The sequence below is a fragment of the Rousettus aegyptiacus genome, unplaced genomic scaffold (genome assembly GCF_014176215.1).
Source record: "Rousettus aegyptiacus isolate mRouAeg1 unplaced genomic scaffold, mRouAeg1.p scaffold_m13_p_20, whole genome shotgun sequence".
Classification (NCBI taxonomy): Eukaryota; Metazoa; Chordata; class Mammalia; order Chiroptera; family Pteropodidae; genus Rousettus; species Rousettus aegyptiacus.
In genome coordinates, this window is record NW_023416296.1 from 1,421,519 (window position 1) to 1,445,426 (window position 23,908).

General features: G+C 66.9%; 1 protein-coding gene across 3 annotated transcripts in view; it reads right to left on the minus strand.

The window, feature by feature from the left end:
- AGPAT3 (1-acylglycerol-3-phosphate O-acyltransferase 3) overlaps positions 1-23,908 on the minus strand; it is a 66,258-nt gene that overhangs the window by 15,381 nt on the left and 26,969 nt on the right. The window contains exon 1 of one of the 3 annotated variants that reach the window (XM_016143499.2): positions 9,320-9,337. The exons of the other annotated variants lie outside the window; for them this stretch is intronic. The gene's annotated coding sequence lies outside the window, so the exon portion shown is untranslated. Of the gene's footprint in view, positions 1-9,319; positions 9,338-23,908 lie in introns of those variants that run through there. 3 annotated transcript variants of the gene reach the window in all.

Sequence of the window (23,908 nt, forward strand, 5' to 3'; positions counted from 1 at the left end):
AGAAGCCACCGCAGCCCGAGTGCGTCCGTCTGGAACGTGGATGTCGCGGGTCCAGTGGCCCCCACGGCCGGAGCCCCCGCGGCCGGGGGGAGCCCTGCCGAGGGCTGCTGGCGGTGGCGTGGGGCTGGCCTGGGCCGGGAGCCCCGTGATGACCGTCGGCGTCCCGGCGACCCACGCTCACCGCCCGCCGCCCAGAAGCAGGTGAGGACCAGGCGCGGTCACGGCTGCCACGTGTGGCGCCGGCCGCCCTCGGCCGTGTGTCTCCGCTGGGCCACGTGCCCCCCTGTCACCCTCAGTGCCACCGTGACGGACGTGCGCTGAATGGCAACGTGCAGGCGGAGGAGGAGGTGACGCACCTGGGCCACCGCCACCCGGGCTCCCGTCGCAGGGGCCACGCGCCCCCTGCCGGTGACCTCCCGCAGACAGGGGCCGACGGGTAAGGAAGGTCAGCGGCTGCAGTTCGGGGGTCGCTCCCGCCTGCCCACCCCTATGTGCACCCGGTGCCGGCCCTGTGCTCAGACCTTACCGCCTCTCAGCCCAACACCTGGCCGTGACAGCAGGCCACACCTGCTCCCCTCTCAGGCCTTAGACTGCGGCCGGCCCGCCTGCCTTCCCCCGCACGCGGCGGTGACAGGAAGACGCCCTGCTCCCCACTCAGCCCACGTCCTCTCCCCACCAGCCTCTCCCCAAGGCTCCAGGGCCGTCAGAGCAGGAGAGCAGGAAGGCCTTGACTCAGCAGCCCCCAAGAGCGCTGGCCCGTGTACCCCTTAAAACAACTTTAAAGCAAAGACACAGGCGATGGCTCCAAACGGCAGCCACACAGATGCGGCCGTCCCGACGCCGCATGCGTTTTAGGGAACGTGCGACATGGTCCCGTGTGAAAGGGTGCGTCCCACACTTAAACTACGGGGCCTGCCGGGCAGACTCCCAAGGCTCCTCCCCCGCCCCCCGCCACCCCAAGGCAACTGTTGTTCCTTAAAGCTTTATGACGCCCGGGGAGAGCTCGTCCTGCCTTCCTTTTTAAATGTCAGCCTTCTGCGATTCTCTGTTTTTGCTCAATCTTATGTCTAAAGTCCCTCCACCAGCCACGAGTCACCACGGCTCATGTTTGGTGCTGGGGAGGGTGTGAGGGACTGTCCCCAGGGTCCCAGGTCACCCACGAGCAGTCGCTCGTCTCCACGGCAATCATGTGCTGCGGGGCTTCTGCATGCAGCCGGGACGGGCCCGGACTCGAGCCGTCCGAGCTCTCCTCGACCAGCTAAGCCGCCTCCGAGGCGGAGCCGCCAACAGCCGACCACGGTCTCGGCTGAACTTAATTTTGGTCCAATCTGGCGTAAGGTGGCAGCACACAGGGGTGCTAATTTGTGTATTTTCCTGATGATTATGATGTCAAAACTCCACACTACAGGCTCTATGGCCCCAAAGCTCCACGCGTCATAGACGGGAAACTGAGGACAGAGGGCCGAGAGGCCGTGGGGCCCGCAGCTCGGGACAGGGAGGCTGCAGCGAGGCCTGGGCCACGAGCTGCTCCTGACTCCTGCCTCTGGTACATGAAGACGAGGGTCCCCTTGAGAAAGGCCTAGACGCCAGCTCTCTGCCTGCCCCAGGGGCCGCCAGGGCCGAAAGGCGGGCCGGCCGCCCACGCCGTTCACGTGCTCAGACGCCTCGTGCAGGGGGCGAGGAAGCCTGAGTGGGCATCTCCGTCCCTGCGGCAGGTAACAGGCTCCAGGAGTCTGGCATCTGCACAGCCCGGCTCTGTGGGGTGTTGGGGGGCGCGGTACAGCTGCCTCCTGGGTTCTGTGGCCCCAGGACAAGCCACCAGGACCCCACCTTCTCAAGACAGCAGACAAGCTGCATACTCCTCCCCCCCAAGGGGGACATAAGGGTGCTGTCACCGCCTCTGGGACAAAAGAGACAGGCTGCTGGCCAATCAGAGATGGGGAGTGAGCCAGGTGACTCAGCTGTGCTAAAAATACTTCCACGGTGGTGAGCCTCCCAGGGGACTCCCATGCCAGCTGCCACACAGACATGGCTTTAGGGAGCCAGCCAGAGTCCCAGTGGGGCGGGGAGGGCTGGGGTCTCGAACCAGACCCCCCTCCCAGCTGAGCGCCCCGAGAAGTGCTGCCTGGTCCCTCCGGGTGCTTCTGCGGCTCGTTCTGAGCCTGCGGCTCCTGCTGCCCGCTGGTCCTGCTCTGGACCCGGAGGGGACGGGAGAGCTGGAGCCGGGAGCCCCGCGGCCCAGCTCAGCACCACCGCGCAGGGGCCCCGCCTGCCTGCGGGCTCTGCTCCCAGACCTGACTCAGCACCTCATTACAGGAATCGTGTCCCCCAGAAAGATATGTTAGGTCTTAACCCCAGCATCTCAGGCTGTGGCTGCTGTGAAAATACGGCCTTTATGAACGTAATCGAGTTAGCTTAGGCCGTCGGGGTGGCCCTTATCCCATATGACGGGCGTCTTTATACGGTCAGGACAGACCACACACAGGTACGGCCACGTGAGGACGCAGGGCGCACACGCTGTCTGCACGTCAAGGAGCGAGGCCCCGGGAGGAGCTGCTCCTTGACACCTGGGCCACGGACTCCGGCCTCCGGCTCGGGAGGGACTAAACTTCTGTCACGATGTCCTCTGGCCTGTGGCACGCTGTCACAGCAGCCCCAGCGAAGGGCCACACTTCCTAAAGAAACCCAGATCCCACCACTGTGGAAGCTCACGGGCCCTTCCCGCACCCTGCTGCGAACTTGGCCCCGCTCCCCGGGGGCCCAGGACGGACCCCTCCCCGTGCCTCTGCGTCCGTTGCCAGACACCAGCGGGGCCCTCTCGCCTCCTCCCTGGCCCCTCTGATGCTCTGACCCCCAGACGTCCTCCCAGGCACCCCTCGTCTCTGTGGAAACCCCCATCTTTCCAGCGAAGCTGCTCCGCAGAAACAGAAGCTGAAGTCGTGAGTGCCATCCCCGCCCCGTCCGCAGCGGGCGCCAGGCAGCCCTCCTCGCTCTCCGCAGAGAAGTCGATGGCTCCCTCCGTGTGTGCGGGACGGCGAGCCCTCCACACGCGGGGTCCACGTCAGCCCTCCCACCTGGCGCCGCTCCTGTCCCTGCCGGCAACGTCCGAGTCACACAGCCGGCGGGGCAGAGTGGACGTGAGTCTGCACCACCACCGGCCACAGCCCAGGGGCGGCCGCACGGACACGCGCCTCGCTCTGCGCTGCAGCGGGAGCTGGCCGGCCCCCGCGGGCGGCCTGCTGCCCCGGCTCTCGATCTCCGCGCCGGGGCCGTCCCCGTCCGAGCCGCGTCCCAAACCCCTCGGCCTCCCACCTCGTCCGAACTGTCTCCCCGACACCAAGTCCAGCCTGAGCAGGTGGGGCTGGCGAGGGCAACGCCGAGACACACGGGGCGCACTGCTCCCAGGGTCTAGACACAAGGTAGGAACGTGCGGGGAAACTTTTCGTCAGCGTGGATTCTAATAATCCACCTTCGGAGTCCAAAAGGGAAGGAGAAGCAAGAGATGGACGTTACCTTCCCGCCCTCCTTCTTCTCTCCCCTCGTACCACCCAGCTGGCCCGCTGCCTGCCCATCCATCACCCACCTGCCACCCACCCACCCGTCCATCATCCATCATCCACCCATCCATCATCCACCCACCCATCCATCATCCATCCACCCATCCATCATCCACCCATCCATCATCTATCCACCCATCCACCATCCATCCACCCATCCATCATCCATCCACCCATCCACCTGCCCACTCATCCATCATCCACCCATCCATCATCCACCCACCCATCCATCATCCATCCATCCATCATCCACCCACCCATCCATCATCCATCCATCATCCATCCATCCATCATCCATCCATCATCTATCTATCCACTCAACTGTCCATCTGCCCACCCATCTTCCTACTCAACTACCATCCATCCAACCACCCATCCACTCAGCCATCTATACCCCACCATGAAATCATTCACTACCCACCCACCTGTCCATCCTTCTGTCCATCCATCCGTCTACCCATCCCATATGTGAGTGCCTCTGTCTGCAGCGCACGGAGCCGACCTGGTCTACCACAAGGCGGCAGGATGAAGGGCTGTGCTGGCTGCCCAGTGGGAGACTGGGATGACCCCATGTTTTAGTCAGTGTGTGGACAGTTTTGTTGTTTCTGAGCCAAGATACGCTGGAAGCGAAAGTCTACGAACAGACTATTAAAAACAAAGGACAGTAGAGACATAGCATCACCTCGAATGTTCTAAAATATCTTAATTTAGGTGTCAATGTTTCCTGTTTCGAACACAGCCAAGAATCAGGAACGAGCCCCTGATGCTTTCTGAGCAGCCAGCACAGGCGCCTCGGACGCGGACGCTGTACTCACGGGACGCGAGCTCCTTGACCCGCTCCTCCTTGCTCTTGCTCTGAGCACGGCCTGGGCGAGCGCGGCTGGGTGGGCTCCTGGCCCGTGGCCAATCGGAAGCAGCAGGTGAGAAGGGGGGGGAGGCGGATGCTGGAGGCAGACATCCTACTGACAGCCGCTCACGGGGGGCAGAGAAGCCGGCGACCCTTAGACGGCACCGCCTCGGAGGGAGGAAGCGCAGGGCCAGGGAGCAGGTCTGCAGGCCGGGGCCCCTCGTGACATCACAAATGAGGGCATAATCCAGCAATTGTTGTCCGCCCAGCCCCCTCCCCATGGCAGAGCTGAGAGGAGGGGCCGATCACAGTCGCCGTGGTGTTTAAAAGGCCAGAAAGCAGGGAAGGTGTTCTTAAGAGTCCAACTAAAGGTTTAGGTCGGACGAGCCCGAGCCTCGCTTTAACAGGACTGTGCGTCGTCACTCGCGGGGACCACCTTATCCTTCACCGAGGCTGAAAACAGGACGTACTTCTTTGCTAATAACCGTCTGGTGCCAGTCCGACCTCATTAGCCTTTAGAAACATCACGAGGTCTGACAACTGAAAAGGAGAAGTAAGCACATCGCTAGCCACAGACGGCAGGTTTGTACCCTGCAGACCCAAGAGAGGCCACGGCAACCAAAAGGACACTTCCCACGACGAGCGATCACAGTCACGCGGAAAGGGGTAAAACGAACCCAACGTGCAAAAATCAGCATTCTGGTCATGTTCCATGACGGACGCTGACGGAAGTTAACTACTTCAGGAGAGAGAAGACAACAGAGTTTGTTTCTTCCTGGCTTGACAGTTCCAGGCCACTGACCCCAGGTGGTCATTTCGGACGAGGGAACGACCCGGGGAGCCTCGTGCCGAAGCCGGGGGAGCTGCCAGGGGCCTGGGAACACCACCCCGCGGTCGCTGGGGGCCTGGGCCGCTGGACGTCCCCGCCGTCAGGGCCGGGCTTCCTGGGCCGCTGCCGTCCCCTCGGGGAGGCGGAGGGGGAGAACCGGAAGTGGAGGGGCTTCGCGCCGAAGCGAGCGGGGGTCAAGGCCAGAGTTCAGGTGAGCAGGGAGACGAGGGCACATGGCCCTCACGTGGGCAGGCAGCTGGGGAGTGTGGCCCAGCGGGAGCACCTCCACGGGGACACACACACCCAGAAGGCGCAGGGGAGGACACACTGTGCGCCTGTGCACCAGAAAAGACAAAGTGCCCATCGCAAACTTCCGGAGAAAGAAACGAGGCTCATGCAAAGCAGCAGCAGGACGGTGGACAGACTCAGGAACAAACAAACGGGCCACCCCCGCGCGCTCGCGCCTCGGCACCCGTCCAGACGTGCACCAGCTCCGGCCCTGGCCCCCAGCTTCGGGGTTCGCCCCCCAGACGGGGTGCGGTGGGAGTGACGCCCCATGACTCCTGAGCCTGGCCCTTCAGAGGCCGCACAACTTCCCTGACACCCCCGGGCCACCGAGTGCGGAAGCGGGGGCTCGCCTGCTGGAAGACGGGCCCCGGCAGCTGCCGCCACACGAATGGCCGCAGGCGAGACCAGCAGCACCTCCGCGCTGAGCCTGAGGGCTGCTGGCGCCCAGCACTGCTGGCCAGTAACACGGCGGTGGCTTCGGAGCTACGTGTCGAGATGGTTTGTTAGAAAGTAATTCATACGTGATACCAAAACCGTTCCTTCCAGGTTAACTTATAAGTGCAATTGAACCCTAACTGAAATACCAACGGTCCCCCAGCCCTCACCCCAGAACTGGACAGGCAGACCCCACGGCCCGCGCAGGAAAACGGGCAGGAAAGCAAAGCCCAGGACACCGGACGATGCGCCACGGAGCGGCCCCGGCGGCCACGACGCCTCACGAAGCCCAAGGGTCCGTGCGAGGCCCTGGCCGGCGGCCCGACGTGCGGCCGGGGAGGCAGAGCGGAGCGCGGCCCCGTGCCTGCCGCCATTCCCGTGGGTCTGGCACACACTGCACGTCCACCGCACACACTGCGGACGGGAGCTCGGCTCCTCACGCTCGTACCCCTCGCATGGCACGCGAGTCGCCTCAGAGGTTGCGGGAGAGCGGGGCCCGCTGGCCAGCGGGCTCCTCCGAGAACCTCAAGGTCTGGGACCCGCGGCAGGCCAGGCCGGAGGAGGGCGTGGCCTTGGCCCCCGGAAGCAGGGGACGACCGCCATTTCCAGGTCTCACTGGGGACAGGTGGGGCATCGCTGCCGCTGACGGAGGGTGGACGCCAGCTCTGGGCAGCGGCGTCCGCCTGATGGGCTGCTGGAGGGGCCACATGGAGCAGGGTGTCCTGGAGTCGCCCAGGCCACCCCAAAGGCGGTGAGGTGCTCCCCTGCTGCTGTCTAAGGGAGTGGGAGCCACAGGCTAGGGACAGGGGTAAAGTGCCGTCGTTTCCCGGGAGTCTGCTCCTGGCTCTGGCCCACCGTGAAAACTGCCGGATGCTGGCGGCGGGGGCGGGGGGGACGGGGGCGGACGCTAGCAGCAGGGGGGTGCTGGGCAAGGACAGTGCGTGGCCAGCAGGGGCATGGGACAGCACTCTGGGGACACAGGAGGTCATGGGGCCACCGGGCGAGAAGGCAGCTGACACCCACCTACCCCGATTGTTCGAGCTCCGGCATCTGCCGTCTTTGGGGGGCTGAGGCTGTTCTCACAGTCTCGCCGGCTGCAGCGGTGGCGGCGTTGGCCGTGGGGGCGTGCGCGGAGGGCAGGTCTGCGATGAGCCGCTGGGCCCGCGGGAGGCAGCCAGCGCTGCTCACACCACGGAGGTCTCCGCACCAGAGTGCTCGCCGGGGGGGGGGCACAGCACGGGGGCCGAGGACCAGGACACCCTGGTTGCACACACACACGTGCGCTCACACACGTGTACTCACGCATGCACCCGTGTGCACACTCACGTGCACACGCTCACGTAATGCACATGCTTATGCACATGCGTGCACATGCACACATTCACACATATCTGCTCAGTTACTCACATGCATGAACACACACGCACACACACTGCACACACACGCGCACACAAGCACACATGCACACACATGCACAGGCACTCACACATGCATGCACACAAAACAGTCACAGCTAATCTGACTTAGATAAATTTTGTGGCAATGAACTGCCAATTATGATAATGACATTTTACTCTTACGGAAATGGATGGTGTTTGTTCTATAATTATTCAGTAATCTGGTTGTTGATGATCTTGTCCACATGTACGACGTATTTCACAGTCTAAAAAGTTATATCACAGTCTCAGATTCCCCTGGGAATGCAGACAACCTGTCACCTACCCCTACAAGAATCAGGCCAGACTACAAGTTCCTGGCCTTCCGCGGGCCCCATCAGAGGTCTGAGGTCGCAGGACGACCCGCTCATAGGAAGTCGAGGGCGAGGTGGGTACCGCGGGGGGTGGCGCTGAGCCCTGGGTCTCCTGGGCCGACAGGGACATTGCCGGAACAGCCGAGAGCAGGTGGAGGCCGCGTGGCCGGCAAAGGGTGAGGTCCCAGAGCTGCCCGGGGATTGGGGCGGGGTTGGGGGGACTCGCCCCCCCCCCCACCGTGAGCTTTCCTCCGCGCCCCCAGCCCCCTGCACAGGGCGTGAGAGGGACGCCTGGGCCAGGCCGGGAAAAACGTCTCCAACACAGACGCTAGAATGTGCAGGTGCTTAACCGTTGTTTTTTATACCGAGAACAAACCTTAAAGGGTGAAAAAACCACCTGCAAAGGTTAAAATGTGTCACGTTTGCCATCAAAGAGCTGGTGTTATTCACACACTTAAAATGTAGAGTTTAAAAACAGGAGGGATTCAGAATGGAACAGACTAACTGGGCTCTAAATCCCTGCTCTTGGCCTCCGCTCAGGGCTTTGGAAGACCCCCCCCCCCCGCCCGTCACTGGGCCGTCCGCCCCGGCCCCCCACCTGGGTGCAGTTTGGAAAAGGGAAAAGGCCCGTCTTCTCCCAGGGCTCAGAGGGAAGGTCACCTGGCCCTCCACGGCCTGTCTCTCGCGTGGGCCTCTGGCCCGGTGCGAACTCAGAACACGTCAGAGTTCTGAAGTGATAGTTTCCAAAACCACAACCGGACGCAGGGCGCACAGCGCTAGGTGCAGCGTGACAGGGACGTCGGGGCAGAGGGCTACCCAGACTGGACGTGGAGAGCTCCGGGGGACGGGGGTGCTGGACGCGGCGGCTCCCGGCCGCAGCACGCCGCTCGGGCTGGCCCGCCACGCCCTGAACTGCTTGGTCCCCACTTTGTCACTGGGGCTGTGGTTTCAAGGACACGCGAGATGACCTACGAAGTCTACTTTGAATTGTGGTCGTGAGGGTTGGTGAGACAGAGGCCACGAGGGGCCCTCCCCGCCCCTCCCTGCCCCCCCTGCGGCCCTGGGGAGGGAGCAGGACCCGAGGCTCCGCCGGCCTGCAGGTGGCGGGGCCCAGGTGAGCGGTGCCCAGCCCTGCCGTCCCTTCCTGCGGGGCGTGATGAAGTCAGCTTCCCCAGAAAAACCAGGAACTCTCAGGGGGCTGTGAGGTGTGCGCAGGCCCCTCCCCCACACCCCTCCCCCCACGCCTTCCCGCTGGGGCCTTGGCGCTGCTGAAGGTCAAGTGGACCGATTTCCTCTCTTTCTCCGCTTTATCTCTTCCACTTCTCCCCGCGGCCCCAGTTGACACTAAGCCCCTTTGTTCCCCTGCTGGTCCCTAACTAGGCCGCTCAGGGGCGCTGGCCCCGCCGCCGCCCCAGCTCTCTCAGAGGGGACCCTGGGACACTGCGGAAGGGGCATTCCTTTCTGTGACACTTTCAGGGAGCCGGCTTAGGGATTCCTTCCCTGAGAGTCGGAGGAAACCCATAGCAACCGGACCAGCTGGGTGGGGCTCCCCCCCGCCACCGGCCCCAGCGACTCCCCCGCAGGGACAGCTGGCTGGGGGGATGGGCCCTTACCTGCCTTTTCTCCCTCCTTCCCGCTCTGCTGCTGGGTCCCAGGGCCGGTGCTGGGCGTCCTGCCCCGGACGCAGCCAGCAGGACATGGGGACAGGGCAGGGGTGGCCCAGGCCACGCAGCACGCCCCCCCCCCCCAACAGCTGGCCTGTGCCTGCATGGCGGCCCCGGGCGCCTGGTCACGGGAGTGACCTGGGGACGTGCTCTGCCAAGTGGGTGAAGCGCTGGGGCCGGGCCCAAGTTCCTGCTGGGCGCTGAGCCGGCCGGGCGGAAGGGAGACAGTGGCGGGCTGGCAACCCTCGGGGAGGCGGGGACCCACCCGCGAGGCCCAAACGCTCAGCCCTGGGCGAGGCGGCCCCGCCGGCCCCTCTGGGGGCCCTGAGCCCGGCGCGCCGCCTGCTAACACCGCCCTGTCCACAAGGTGCCATCTCCAGGGACAACGAACTCACTGGAACTGGTCCCACGACAGGAGCGCACACAGAAACCTCTGCCGGGCCCCCTCACGCTTGGTCTCACGCAACCTCGCCGTTGCAGACGTGCAGACCCGGCTGCGTCAGCGGCACCGGCAGGGCCGGCGGCCGCAGCTCTGGCCCGGTGCGCCCTCCGGGAGGCTCCCCTGCCAAAGGCTGGACGAAAGGCAAGGCGGGGCTGGCGGCTCAGGGCCAGGGCCCAGCCTGGCCGCAGGGAACCGGGGCCCTAACCCCCTGGCTGGCCGGGGCCCTCCCGCCTGCTCCCGCCTGGCCCGGACTGCCCTCCTCCTCAGCAGCCGTCTGAGAGGCCATTCGCTATGTGTCCCCTTCTCCCTGCGCTGTGGTCACAGGCACCCTGGGTCGGGAACTGGAAATGTCCCGCCGGAACCGACAGACACCCGGGGAAGGCGGGGGTCCCCGGGAGCTGCGGGCTGCGGCCCCGCCCTGCACAGGGGGCTTGCGGGGCCCCCCTGTCCCTGTCCCTGGCGCTCTGAGAGATGCGTGGTGAATGCGCGGGACGTGTCTGCTCCCCCTGCAGCACCGAGCACGCGGATTCCCGGGGCGGGGCGTCCGCGGGACCGGGCCCTCCCCGCAGCGGCCCTTCCTCCAAGGAGCTGGCGACGTCGCCCTCTGCATGTGCATGTCCACGGGCTGACGAACACAGAACCCGCTTACCGAGGGCCACGCGGCCAGCCCGAGTCCCCAAGACCGAGCCACCCACGTGGCCCCCCGGGTCAGACTGAGTCAGCAGAGGCCGCGGGAGCCCGTGGGTTCCAGAAGCTTCCGGGTGGCACCGTGAGCACCAGCGAGTGGCGTCAGGTGGTGCCCTCGCAACCCCGAAGACGCCTCAGGAGGCCTCGAATCCCACAGATGACTTTTCCGATGACCTAGACCTATAAGCAAGGCCGCGCTCGCTTCTGCCTTCGGCTGAGAAAGAGAGGCGACGGCCCTCAGGGGGCGCCCCCATCCTGCCCGGGGATCGGGCACGGGGTGCTCCGAGACCCCCGAAGTCCCGTCCCGCAGCCCGAGGGTCAGCGCCAAGGAGCCGCTGGCTCGGGGAGGAGGAGGGGCGGGCGCGTGAGCGCGTCAGGACTGTCCCTGGGTTGGCTGTGGACGAGCCCCGCAGAATCGGAGACGTGAGCCCGGCGACGCCAGCACACCCCCCCCCGCCGGGCGCGCTCGGCCCTCGGAAGCAGGCGGGACGCTGCGTGCACCCCACGGCTGGCCGACGGGGATCACGCGCCCCGGCAAGACGTGAGCCGGACGCCGCGGTGGCCGTGCCTGGCCAGGCGGCGACACGGGAGCTCTGCGCTTCTCTGTCTCTCGTCCGAGTTTTCTGGGACGGAATAACCGCCATTTACGGAATTATGAAAGTGGGTTTTTTAAACAAAAAGTCATCCCTAAAGTTAAAAGCAGCGTTAAAGAGTCACTTGTGGCCGACAAACACGAGGCTGTTTCGGCGCGGACGCCCGCCCAGCTGACAGCTGCTGAGCCTGGTCCGCGGCAGCGGTGGGCTGCCCGCCGGCCACGACGGTGGCCGAGCTCGTCCCCAGCCAGTGAGGCCCGCGTGGTCGCCCCCCGGGGCGGCAGCTGACGCGGCTGCTGTCACTCCACGGGCTCATCTCCCGATCAAAGCGCCCTCGTGCTGAGGCAAGCATCTGACCCCCGGTGCTGCCCACTCCGCGGAGGCGGCCTCCCCTCGGGAAAGCGGCCGAGGCCTGTCTGCGGGGCTGGGGGGCGCGGAGGAGGGGCCCCGCCACCCGGAGGCCCTCATTTAGGGACTTCCGAGGTGAAGCCAGAACCCAGAAGCGGCTCCCCGCCTTGGCCCGGACGCGTCCACGGCCTGCGCCGACGGCCACTGCTGGGCTTCTGCGCAGGGACGGACCGCGTGGCGGTCCCGACGGCGCCCGCCGGGGGAGCCGCGAGCAGGAGGCGAGCGGGCACGAGGCCTCCGGACCCCCTTCAGGGACGTGCCACACACGGCGGCGTCCGCTGAAGGCCAGGGCGACCCCAAAGGCCCTCGCGAGGCGGGGAGCAGACGTGCTGTGCTCCCGAGGTGACAGGCTCCCCACCTGCCCCCCGGCCCCCGTCCGGGGGGTTCGTGCACACGCGGGGCTGGACGAAGGGGGCGAGCCACAGCACGCGGAGCCCCTCCCCCAGCACGGCCCGGCCCGGCACTGCCACGCTCACCAGTACAGGTAGTAGGCCACGGCCACGGCCACCAGGGCCGCACAGACGCCCGAGAACAGGCAGGTGGAGTAGCTGGCCAGCATCTTGGGCGCTTGTTCCAGTGCTTCTGAGAGTCGGCAGGAGTGAGGCCGGCGGCGTGCGCAGGTCACCTTCGGCCACAGGATAAGGAGGACGGATTACGCCCCCCCCCGCCCCGAACTGCCTGTGTCAGACGGGCCCCGGGTGCTGAGAGCCTCTGCTCAGCAGAAAGAGGGGGCGCACACTGCGGGGGCGCTGCCTTCCGGCCCAGCCGCACCCCGCAGGCCTTGGAGACCGGCTCAAGAGCAAACAGGACTCCGAGGCAGCGCGTAAAACACAGCTGTGCCTCGGCCTGCTGCAGGGGCCGCGGGGGCTGCTGGGCTGGGGGGTGCGGGCGCCCCACTAATCCAATAAGCGGCTTTCCGCAGGCGCTGCTGTAAACAGGTGGCATCGGGGGGCTCGGCCAGGACGCAGGTCAGCGGGCCCACCCCGCACCTGGCCCGCCCCGCACCGGCCCGGGGCTGCAGACGGAGCCCCGCCCCGCCTGTCACGGCTGCGAAGGCCCCGACAGAGAGCGCGAAGCCACAGCTCACGTCGGCCGAGCCGCGAGGTGGGCCCAGGCTCAGCCTCGGCCGGAAGGACCCCTGAGAGTGACGGGCAGACACCCCCTGTTCGGGGCGAGGCCCCAGGCCGTCGTTCCCCGGCCAGGGCAGGGCTGCCCGGCTCCCCACCACGGCGACCCGGGCTTCAAGGGCCACACGTGACACCCAGCTTCACCGTTAGGCCTCGGCGCTGAGATGGCCCCGGGCAGGGCCACAGGGAGAGCTGCAGGGAGCCGCACGCCTCGTTCTGCAGAAAACGGGGCTGAGCGGCGAGCAGTGAGACGGTCCGTTCCCTCCCACGCGCCCCCAGCCCGAGACTGGACCCGCATGAAGGAGCTGAGCTGCCAGGCCGAGACCGAGGACGGACGCGCCACTCGGGGCAGAGGCCCCACCGGACACGCGGGCAGCCGGGGGGAGGTTCCGCTCTGAGACGTCCCGGGCCCTGAGCTCACCGCGTCTCCCTCCGGGGTCACCGGGCTGTTCTGGGGCGACGTGGAAGGCGTTGCTCGGTGCACCTTCCCTGGCAGGGGACACGAAAGCCCCGCTTCCCACCAGGTGACGCCCGCGGCCAACGCCCGACCCAGCCAGGGCCCGCTGCAGCCCGGCACCGCCCTGCACGGCTTGTGGGGTGGGGGCGGCTGCAGAAGCCTGCACCCATCCTGCACCCCAGGGCTCTGCTGGCCCTGGGCCTCTGGCCAGTATCGGAAGGTCCTTTTAGGGGGCACGGGTCTGCAATTTACACCTTGGCCTCTGGCCCGAGAAGCCATCAGGAGAGAAGGCAAGTCGTCACGTCAGAAGATTGCCCTGAGTGTCACCTTGCTGGCTAAGGCCTTCCAAGTCCTTAATCCCAAAGCGGCCACAGGAACTGCTGAGCTGGGGGGACCGGCCCCGCCTGGCGGTGTGGGCCCTCTGGGAGGCCGGGGGAGCGGGCTGTGCCCCAGCGGGCCACCGGGCCTCTGCCTCCCTAACACACCGCAGCAGGAAACGGCTCACGCAGGAAGCTGCCCAGTGGCCGACGTCCGCACCACGACCATCCAAGTCGGGTCCCTGGGGGACCCCTGGGTGCATCTTAGCCACAGGGACGCTGGCCCTGGCTGCGCACGGGGGCCTCCCTCAGGCCTCCGTGGGGCGGGGCGGCAGGTGCCCTTGATGTGAGTGACAGCCCCCGGGCTCGACCTTCGCCCCAAGGCGAGTTCTCGTTAGAAAGGGACCCAGGCTGGCCCTGCCCTCCTCCAAAGGCGCCCTGTTTGCTGTCGGCCCCTGACCCACCTAGAACGGAAATCAGGCTGCGGCCCACCCTGGCTGCCGCCGCCAGCCCCCCACAGCAGCCACCCCCCGAGACGCTCCCACGTCAGGTCGCGGAGCCCGGCCCCCCATGGAGCTCCCACGGCAGGAGCCAGGCTGGCCCCGCTGAGGCCGGCAGCCTGCAGGCCTCGGGCTCACAGGCCCCTCCGAGCCTCGGGCCCCCACCGCGGCCCTGGGGCTCCCCTCAGCCGACACGGGCACCAGCCGCATGGAACCCCCCGCTGTGCCCTTCCTGCTGCTGCTCTCCACGGGACTGCGGGGCCCTGGGGAGCAGCGCCGGCCTGTGTGCCGCACGCGGGGTTGGGGGGGCAAGCCCCAGGGTCCCCCTGTGGCGCTGCGTGAGGCCGCACGGCCAGTCCTGTGCCGTGACCGTCTGGCCAAAGGGCGCACGGCGCGGCCTCACACACCGGGCACCGACCCCGGGTCCCAGCCCCGCCCGCTCTTCCAAGCGGAGCCTGCTCACCGCAAAGTGGGGACCGTCCCTCTGCCGACAGCAGCGGGCGGGGGCACAGCCGGGGGTTGCTACGGGGAAACACCCAGAGCCCTGCCTGGCACGGCACACGCTGCCCCCCCGGGCCTGGCCGGCGCCGGGGGAGACACACACGGCTCCCCCACCCCCCGCCGGGCTGTGGAGGGTGGGCGCAGCCTCGGACCCGGTCCCGCCGCCCGTGAGGACGCGGGTCAGTGTGGAGGGCGGGCGCAGCCTCGGACCCGGTCCCGCCGCCCGTGAGGATGCGGGTCAGTGGTCACCGTCACCACGCCTTCACGTCACTTGTGAAAAACACAGCAAACCTAGAAAGTTTGGGATCTTGGCTTTATTTATTCTGAAATAAAGGTTGGTGTAGAATTTTGCCCAAACCCTCCGGTCGTGTGTCTGCTGACCAGACTCGTCCCATGGGGTCCTGGCGGCAGGTGTCCGGCTGGGCGAGCTCAGGACCCCCGGCCAGAGGGCCCGTCACCTCTGCCTGGAGCGGCCACCCGCATACCGTCACTGCCCGGTCTCGCTCGCCACGGCTCTTAAAGGAGAACAAAGCTAATTGGAACGTGTCACACGAGAAAATGTCACAGGAACGTCACATCTCTAGGTCATTTCCCTGGACCTGAAAATTAACGATTTATAATAAACTTCGAAAGAGCAGAGCGGGATGGTTGAGAGCCTTCCGCGGGCTTCCTCAGAGCAGAGACGTGCAAGTCACGTTTAACAAGCTTAATAACACCTTCCCTTGGACTAGGTACGCTTCCTCATGACATTTCTACACTTCCTCTTTCACACGGCGGAGAGAAATGCCAGGTGTAATCAATTACTCCTGCCTACCTGGCCGTAATTGCGATCGTCAGACACGGGCAAACGTGAGCGGCAAACACGCACCTGTCACGATTACGTAGGTCTGAAAGAAGTCCCTTTGGTCCCCACCGACACCCTCGCGTCCAGTGGAGGGTCCCACCTGCCAGCCCCAGGGTCCCTGAGGCCATAGGCAGAGCCGCCCGTCCCCAGGGGGAGTGGGCGCTACTCTCCACACCTGCTGAGCGCCGCCAGCCCCGCCCCAGGACCGAGGAGCCGACCAGCACACATCGCACCTCCTCAGAGCTGACAAGCCGGGAGGGACACAGCGAGGCATGGCCATGGGAGGGCAGGCGGGCGGGGAGCCTGAGCGGGGCGGGGGGGGGGGGCTCGTGCCCTGTGGGCCGTCCCGCAGGCCCGCAGGCCGCAAGAGCCGCACTGAGCCGCACTGCGAGCCCCAGCTTCCAGGACAAACACGATCCCGCCCTTGCGCCCCCATGGGAGGGGCAGGGGGCCCACGGGACAGCCCGGTCCACGCGGCTGCCGGGCCTGAGCAGGCCGCAGGTCCCCCACGCCTCGTGCGCCCTCTGTCCGCAGCCTCCCCTCCAGGTGTGTGCAGGTCCTAGTGCCCACTGGGGTCCCCGTCTGCCAGCCTCACCTCCGGGTCCTGGCCCCAGGGAGGACTCCACTGGAATCCTCCAGAGCCAGGTGCTGACAGCCTTTGAGCGCACTGGGCGGGCTCGTTAACGCCGAGGTCTGAGGTGGCAGGTCAACGTAGAAACTGAGAAGGGCCATGCAGGCCCTGCCGACACACAGGTGACAGGCCAGGCCGGCCGCGCCAGGGCCGTGCTAAGTGACGGCTACGGACGGTACAGGAATTATTCGGGCAATGGCCACAACAGCTCTGCTCTCTGGGTACTACTGCCCACTGCGAGAGAACCGCACAGGGCCACTGGGCGCCTGGCAGACCCAGGATTAGAAACCAGGTTCGGCTGACGCCGGCTCGGAGTGCTCCGCTGCCGCCCGAGTGGCCAGTTCCCCCCAGGCCCTCCGGGGCGACTCTGGGCTCACTCCGTCTCCAGCAGACCCCGGGGAGCCAGGGCGTCCCGGACTCTGTCCCCACTTCTCCACGCCTCAGACTCTAGTGACTTCACAGTAATCACCCCCTTTGTCAGGCACTGTGTCAACTCCTGACCGCCTGGGCCTCGAGGACATAGGCCCCCCTGAACCCCCGGCCACGGGGCTGCTCCTCCGCCCTGCACCCCGCTTTCCACACCCGCCAAACACGCCGTCCCAGGCGCTCCCCACAGTCCAGCATTTATGAGGTTAACAAGGTGTTGCCGGTCACTGGGGACACCATCTCGGCTGTTTACCCAGACTGAGCCGCTGAGCCACTGAGCCGGGACCAGCAGCGCCCGGCAGGACCACCGGCGAGGAGGAGGGTGCCCAGCAGCACCCACCTACGCCCCGGCCCCAGGGCGCCCCGGGGGCCTTGCGGCTGGCAGTGTGGCCTCTGGAAAGGCCAGGAGCTCCGTGAGCCTCCTCCTCGGGTCCCAGCGAGGGGCAGAGGCGGAGAACACCGCCCAGGCGTGCCCCAGAGGGGCGCCCAGGGTCTCCCCACAGCTGGGGGCCACCTCCCGCCCCGCAGCGACCTCACCGCAGGCACGTGCCCCGTGCAGGGAGGCGGCTGGTTCTGCTCTCCACTCCCCACTCACTCTGCCCGTCCACAGCTCTGCACACATGCGAAGCGAAAGGAACAAAGCCCCGCGCGGCAGCCTCTTCGCGGTGACTCACTCGGGGCAAAGGAGACGCAGCGGCAGAGGCTCCAGGACCGAGGCCGGTGCTCGCAGGGACCGGCCGGCGCGGAGTCCTCCCCACCCACACCGGGACACGCCGAGGACGCAGTTACTATGCACACCAAACACAGGTAAACAGCAGACGCGTGTGCCCGCGAGGGCCAGCGGCCAAGTCTCAAGTGCCCTGGAGTCAGGAGCTCCCTGCGCCGGGTGCTGTCTGTGCGGCCTGTGTTCACTGTCACTCTGCATTTCCACGGCCGCGGGACGACCACGGCGGCCGTCACCGCAGTGCCGTGCTGCGGTAATGCCGCCACGCGTGGGGCTCGCCTGTTAAGGGGGCGAGGAGACGACGGCTCCACCGTAAGACACGGGCGGAGAAGCAGCAACCGACAGAGGGCGGCCGCCGTGAACCTCTCCCGCCTGCCACGCTGTCCTCGGGCGCACGACTGGGCGTTCGAGTAATGGGGACACGCCGAGTGTTCCGAGACCACGTGTCACACGGGTGGGCAGCCCTTTGGAGGCGGTTACAGCCCCGCGGCGCGAGCGTGAGGGGCGCGCACACCACCACGCCGGCGAGAAGCGCCCGGCGGTCCCCGGCCAGGCCGGCCCCGCGCAGCGGAGGGGGTACTTGCAGGCCTCGCCGCGCGCGCCCCAAGGACGGGCACACTCGCCGCAGGGGCCCCGGCAGCCCCGTGGCCAGCACCGCCAGCTCGGCACTCACGGAGAAACCTCCAACGCGCAACGCAATTTTCAAACAAAATGCAGTTTCAGACGTGAAATCCGTTTGAACGATTATCACGATCCTTAAAATTCACGTGGATCAGCTTTGTTCCTAACCATTTCAACTAAAGTCACTTAAGATTTCTATCAGACCTTCAGGCTAAGTGACTGGTGCAGACACGCAGTCTGGGGTCCCCTGCTCTGGAGCAGGGGCGTACCTAACTCTCCAGCCAGCTGTCACCGGTCTTCAGAATCTCTTGATGAAAGTTGTCCCAAGTCAGGAAAAAACCGGAGGTCGCGGCCGCTGTGAGGCTGTGGCCGCTGCGAGGCTGTGGCCACTGCGAGGCTGCGGGCACGAGGCTTCTCCGCGATGCTCGCGGCATCTGAGCACGAGACGGCAAAGCTCTGCATGACCGGGCGGGGCCTCAGTCACAGTGACGCGCCCACCTGACTGAACAGTGCACACGAGACCCGAGCACACGGCCATCTGGGGAACGGTCCACAAAATCCTGAATGAACAAAATCCCGGAGGGAAAGTTCTAGCAAGCACGCGACCACGTCGGATCACGCGGTGTCCTCGGTGGCAGGACAGCCCCGGGGGGCAGCCTCCTACAAGAAGAGGAGGGGAGGCCGGGCTGGACCCCGGCTGCCGACCACCTGCGCAGCGCCCTGAGTGGGGGCAGAGGGACGGAGGAGAAAGACCTGGAAGCCGAGGGCCTGGGAAGAGGTGGCCGTGCGTTTTCTGTGCGCCATGTGCCGGGCCCTTCCCTCTGCTCCCCAAGAGGACGAAGACGCGTGGCCATGACTGGCCTCAGGCTGCCGCGACGTGGCGGAGATGCGGCCCGTCCAGGTCACTGCCACCCGCGGAAGAGTGTCGAGGCCCTACGGGAAGTGGCTCGTGCGGCCTCAGGACAAGGACCCAGGAAGCGGCCGCTCCGCTGGGCGTGGGGTCCCTGCTCGCCCGCGCGTGCTGCGTGAGGCCAGCTCCACTGGCCCCGTCTGCAGCTTCGGAACTCGAACCTCGGCGCGGTGGTGCCCTCATGCGGCACAGCCCTCGCGAGGGGCGAGCGTGGAAGCCAGCGAGGGGCGCACATCGCCACGCGGGTGCCGGCCGGGGCTACACCACCCGCCCGGGGCCACGCCGCACGCCCGGGGCCACGCCACCCGCCCGGGGCCACGCCGCCCGCCCGGGGCCACGCCACCCGCCCGGGGCCACGCCGCCCGCCCGGGGCCACGCCGCACGCCCGGGGCCACGCCGCCCGCCCGGGGCCACGCCGCCCGCCCGGGGCCACGCCGCACGCCCGGGGCCACGCTGCACGCCCGGGGCCACGCCGCCCGCCCGGGTCTACACCACCTGCCCGAGTCTACACCACCTGTCCAGGTCTACGTCACACCGCCCAAGCCACCTGCAGAGGTCTTTGTCCCCCGGTCAGCCACGGGGCCCTGCGGTGTCCGCGGGCTCAGCTGCCCCGTGCACACCAGCCCAACAGGACGCTGCAGGCCGGACGTGGGTCCTGTCTGCCCCAGCCCTGGAGAGGGAGCCGGTTCTGGGGTCTCAGGCGGGGCGCTCTATCGCTAGCGGGGTGCACAGTCCGCCTGTGTGCATGCGGGTCACGTCGCCAGGCGTCCCCCTGGCTCTGTGTGGCAGCTTGCTCCCCGTCACTGCACCTGTAGGAGGTGGGCACCCATTTTTTACAGACGAAGAAACTGGGGTACAAAGAGGGTGAACAACCTGCCCAGAGGCGCACGGTGAGCGAGCAGTGCAAACGGGATCCTAACCCAGGATCCTAACCACACAACCACGGCACCCAGTAGGAGGGGCGGCATCCCGCCAGGGCGCCCCGCAGGCCGGCCCTCCCGGCTCCGCACGGGGCAGAGGACTCCGCGGCCCGCGGGGCGGGAGCACGGCGCACGGGGGGGGGGGGTCGGGGTGACCGCGGCAGCCCCCCCACACGCCCCGGCCGTCCAAGGCCAGGACCGAGCGGACCGGGCGCAGCGCCAGGACGGCCCCACTGCTCCGGGCACCGCGATGCTGCGGCCACGCGCCGCCCGGCTCACCAGCTGCGAAACGCGCCGCAGCTCGAACGCTGCGCTTTTAAGATGAGTTTGTAATAATGAGATTTTGTGAGTTCGTAGAGAGTAATAAATACATTCTTGCTGTGAGAATGCCGACCTGTCGTACGAGGACTCTCGGCCACGGCCCCCGGCCCCCGGGGCGGCCGCCGCGTCTGCGGTCCGCTCCCTGACGCCGGCGGGTGCCAGGCGCCGCCCCACGGGTGACGGACGCCCCGCGACACCCTCACGCGCCCTCCTCACGCAGCGCTCCGTGCTGCGGGCTGAGCGTGTCCCCTGCCCACTCCGCACATCGACGCCACATGTGCCTGTGGGGCGCTGGCGGTGGGGCCCCTGGGAGGCGACTGCAGCCCCCGGGAAGGGCTCGGTCTGCTTATGAGGGAGACCCCACAGAGCTCCACGCCCCCCCCACCCGTGAGGACACGGCAAGGGGGCACGCCTGTGACCCAGGAAGCGGGTCTCACCGGCTCCTGTCGGGGGCGCGTGGGGCGCCGAGGGCCCCGCCTGGGGTGCGACCACGCGGCTCCGCGCCGGGTCCTGGGGAGCGCGGCACAGCCCTGGCCCTGCTGTCGGGGCACTTGCCGGGGGCAGCCCAGCACCCACTTCCGCTCCCGCCTCAGGAGCCGTCCCGTGCGGGGCTTGTCCCCCTCGCCGGTCCTCCGGGAGCCCTGCCAGGGGACCGCCGGGCCGTGGAGAAGCCTCGGAGAAGCCCCTAGGCCCGGCCCCGCCATGCTGGCCCGCCGCTCAGCCCCGAGTCCTGACCCCGTCTCTCACCACGGCAAAGTCACCGTCCCTCCCCGTGGGACGTGAGCATGTGCACGTGGCTCCTGGGTGGCCAGGTGTTAAGTCACTGACTGTACCTTGCCGACACTTAGATCTTTCCCCCAGAGCAGGCAAACCATTTTTTTTTTTTTTTACTATGGAAAAAGGCTGAGACAGAAAAAGTGAACAGAAGCAGAAACTACCACCCACCACCAAAATCACACCTTTGCAGGCCCCCAACAGCGACGATTCCTGGGGGGCTCCTGGGGGCGGGAGGGCGGCCGCGCCTGCTCTCCGTCCGAGGTCCCGCCCGGCTCCTTGCCCTGCTCCGTGTCTTCTCTCCCAGGTGCCAGCCCCAGCTTGGGGCGGGCCCGACGCTGCCCAGCCCACGCTCCCGCAGCCTCAGGCAGAGGGCTGGGGGCTGAGCGGGGCAGCCAAACCGGCCGGGCGGGGCGCGGCCCTGGTCTTTCCGGCCGCCTCGCTTGGCTCCCAGCCTGGGCACCAGCGTGGGCTGCAGCAGCGTGGGCTACGCCTAGCTTTTAGGGACCACGGAGTAGAACCAGGGCCTTCGAAGTGTGACCTGCAGAAGGTCTTCCCACCTGCCCTCCGCCAGTGTGTAGAAAAATACCTAACAGAGGTGCTTTCCACAATGCCAAAGCACACGACGGCGGTTTATCAGAAGGACCCCGCTCACGAGAGGCTCCGGATGCCTGGCCCCCAGCTCAGCTCTTTGCCAAGTCGGCCTGAACAGCCAGGGATCAGTCTACATCCGGTTTTTATAAAAGTTTCCTTAGATTTCGGCGGGGAGGGGAAAGGCAGATCAGGACATCGGAGGTCAAATAGAAGGTGAGGAAAGAAAATTTACTGCTGGCCGGTGAACATGCGTCGCCGTGGACCAGTGACGTGTTACCGAACTGTACACTTGGGACCTACGCGATGCTATTAACCAACGTCGCCCCAATACGTTCAACAAAATTCAAAAGCAAAAAAAAATTTCCTTAGATTTCAAAGTAAAAAGCTTTAAAAGACAATATAAATTAAATTTTTTTAGACAAATTTCCTTCCAAGCAATAAGACAGATCTAGCAAAAAAAAAAAAAAGAGAGAGAGAGAGAAGCAAAGTCCTCCCCCCACGCCACATGTGTGACGTATAATCCTGCTGCATCTTTAATTGCGGAGCTAATGCAAACCCCGATTTATGCTCACAGACCCCAAAAGACACTTTTGTCCCAGTTGGTCATGGTGTGCAGACTGCACCTGCCAGCAGGTCACGCGGAGTCCCTCACGGGCACAGATGCATCAGGCACCCCCACAGCCACAGGGCGCACCCCGGGCCCCCGACGGTCCACACAGTGCACCCGGCCCAGCCTGGAGGGGCAGGAAAGGCGCCACGGAACCCCACGCGAGGGGCCGCGGGTCGCAGGCGACTGGCGTGCCCTGTGCCCCACGGAGGCCCCAGGCGGCGTTGCTTTTATAACCTTAAAAAGAGAACGGAAGTGAACCTGGTGTGAGGCCTCCTCCGGTGAAGGCTCCCTGGACAGAGCCCTCCTGGGGAGCCGCGCCCCAAGCGGGCCAGGACGTCACGTCACCGCGAGCCACGGCCCTACCCTGAGAACGCCCCGCTGTGCCCGCGGCCATCGAAACTCAGCTCAGGACCGGTGAGAAGACACCCTCGAAGCTACGTGGACGCGAGACGCTCTGACCACTCAATGCGGGGCCCCCAGAGAGCACCCCACTGCCGCACGGGGGCCTGGCCGGGGTCGCCAGGACCGAGGGCGGGAGACAGGCAGCCGGCCAGGCCGAGGTCAGGGAGGATGGGGCAGCCGTGCGCCCCCCACACGGGCGCGGCGCCCCCACACATGGGGTGTCTGCGCCCCCCCACACGGGCACTGCGCCCCCACACATGGGGTGTCTGCACCCCCACACACGGGCACTGCGCCCCCACACATGGGGTGTCTGCGCCCCCCCACACGGGCACTGTGCCCCCCCACACGGGCGCTGCACCCCCACACATGGGGTGTCTGCGCCCCCCCACACGGGCGCTGCGCCCCCCCCCACACGGGCGCCTGAGACTGTTGCTCTTCTGCAACTGCAGGGCAAGCTGCTCGGGGGGAGGGGGTGCGGAGCGCCGTGCAGAGGCGTGCAGGGGAGCGGGGGCGCCCCTCAGCAGCGCGTGGCCGTCTTCCTCCCCAGGCCCCCGCCTGCACGGCGCCCGCCCTCAGGCCTGCTGCCCCGCCCAGCCTGCCCGCACGCCCGTCCGGCCCTGGGGCTTCGCGTCGAAGGCTGGGCCGCCGGACATGTAAGCCGCACCCCTCAACAGACCACCGCGAAGCTGGCCGCCTTCCCTCCCCGGGTTCCGAACCAGACGGGGAAGCGGGTAGGCGGGCGGCTCCTCCCTCATGGTCCCTTTTGCCCCACGGTGTCCTGTCCCTGCACGGTGCTCGCTCGGCTCCCCGGGCTGCCGGGCACCCCAACGTGGCCCGCCTTCCCCTCTTTCCAGGCCGCGTCTCCAAACGCGCTTCACGGGGAGAGAACGGCCCCCACGCAGACTCCGGGCGCTGCCTCTGCGTCGGACCTCCTGCGTGACCCTGACCGCGATCGTGAGCTCGGCGCGGTTTTGCTGGGCCTCGGCCCCTGCACCAGGCGGTCCGAGGCCTTGGGTCCAGACCAGGGGGGGAGGCGGCACCTGGGGCTCCTGCCGTGGGGCGGCGACCCTGGGGATGGGGCGGCTCCGACGGAAGACGGTCAGAGCTCAGCTTGCTCCGCAGCATCGGGAGGCCGCGTCCTTGTGGCCTCTCCGGCCCGGCTTCCCAGAAGACGACAGCCGCCGACGCAGCCCGGCAGCCGCCGCGGCCGCCCCTCCGCCCGCCTTGGCGCCTCTTGCCCGCAGGACATCGCATGCAGCCCTGGTTCCATCGCGAGCTGGCCACACGTGTCCCCTCCTGGGGCGGAGCGCCTGGGGCGCTGTCCTCCCCGGGGCTGGGGCGTCCAGGGGGCACCTCCGCCGGCCGCGGCACGTCCCCCTGCACAGCACTTCAGCCCCCCTCTGGCCGGTGGGCATTTACCTTGTTTCTGGGATCAGACACTGCGCTGCTTGGGTTTCCTGGGAGGAGAATGTGACATCCACAGTTTACCGGTCACGGCTGAGAGTTTGGGTGTCATCCAAGCCATCTTTGCTACCAAACCCCAAGGGCTTTCTAGGCACAGTGGAGACCCCCCGACGGGGCTCCCCTGACGCACGGGGACCCCCAGAGCTGACGGCACCACCCCCACTGCCGCCGGCAGCTCCCACACCGGCTCCCTCCAGCTCCGGGATCGCGGAGTCCGAGCCCGCACTGCCCCCGCAGCTGCGGAGCTGACTTGGGGGCTACGGGG